Here is a 1104-nt window from a genome sequence, read left to right as displayed (position 1 = left end):
GGTGTGCACCATGAAACCAAAGGAGGGTTACAATCTTGAATCACAGGGCAGTAACACCCCTGTAGAATATCAAGAGTATGTGAGGAAAAACCTTGCAGCTTTTGCCACTCACAAACACGACTGCGGGAGAATAAACGGGGTCTAGGTTAGCATAGATGGGGACCCCATGACCCGACCACAGAAACGGTACAAACTTCCCCAGAGAGGCAGAGTCAGACATGGAAACAGTCTTGGGTTCGCTGGTTAAACAGGGGATATTGAGACCAATAGCTACCCATGTGAACTCTCCATTGTGACCGGTTAAGAAACCGGACAACTCCTGGAGAGCCACGGTGGACTATCGAGTTTTTTTTTTTCATTCTTGTCAGATCAACTCCAGCGCCAAAGATCACTTTGCGCTACTACATTTGATCTTAGCCAAAAGGCCAAGTGGGGAAGCTGCACCGTTCCTGGAAACACTGCAATACCAGGTCGGTGCGTGGAGTGGACGGAGCAAGCCCCTGTTCCATCTCCCTGTTCCAAAAATCAATGTAATATTTGGTCCCCAGATAGGGGATATTAAACTGATAAGAACAGATACCACACTTGATCTTAGCCAAAAGGCCGAGAAGCGATGACTATCGAGTACTCAACCGTAACATTCCCGCCTGTGCACTCACTGTTGCTGCTGTCGCCGACCTCATTGGAAGCATCCCAACCTCCGCGACCACCTTCACGGTGCTGGATATTTCCAACGGGTTCTGGTCCATATCTTTAAGAAGGGAAGATCAGTACAAGTTTGCTTTTACCTTTAAAGGGCTGCAATATACTTGCAACTGTCTCCCTCAGGGCTTCCACAACAGCCCCAGTATTTTCTATCAGTGTATGGCCAACTGTTTAAAGAGTTTCAGCAGACCCCAGCAATAAGTACAGTATGTAGATGACCTGCTCCTGTTCACCAATGAGGGGGAGGAGCATGGTCCACTGCTGGCTGAGCTGCTAGAACTGCTGAAAGAAGAAGGATTTAAAGTAAACCCCAAGAAGGCACAGATCGGCCTGAAGGAAGTAAAATTCCTGGGACTGGCTGTGCGCGCTGGGGAAAGGGCCATTGACAAAGTTAGAAGG

General features: G+C 48.5%; 1 non-coding gene across 1 annotated transcript; it reads right to left on the bottom strand.

The window, feature by feature from the left end:
• Positions 1–433: 433 nt before the first annotated feature.
• Positions 434–615, bottom strand: LOC139260454 (U2 spliceosomal RNA). Its single transcript, XR_011592805.1, has one exon. It is a non-coding gene; the product is annotated as a U2 spliceosomal RNA (small nuclear RNA).
• Positions 616–1104: the final 489 nt, after the last annotated feature.

The sequence above is a fragment of the Pristiophorus japonicus genome, chromosome 3 (genome assembly GCF_044704955.1).
Source record: "Pristiophorus japonicus isolate sPriJap1 chromosome 3, sPriJap1.hap1, whole genome shotgun sequence".
Classification (NCBI taxonomy): Eukaryota; Metazoa; Chordata; class Chondrichthyes; family Pristiophoridae; genus Pristiophorus; species Pristiophorus japonicus.
The sequence above is the reverse complement of the archived record's forward strand: the minus strand, read 5'-3'. Positions and strand labels throughout refer to the sequence as shown.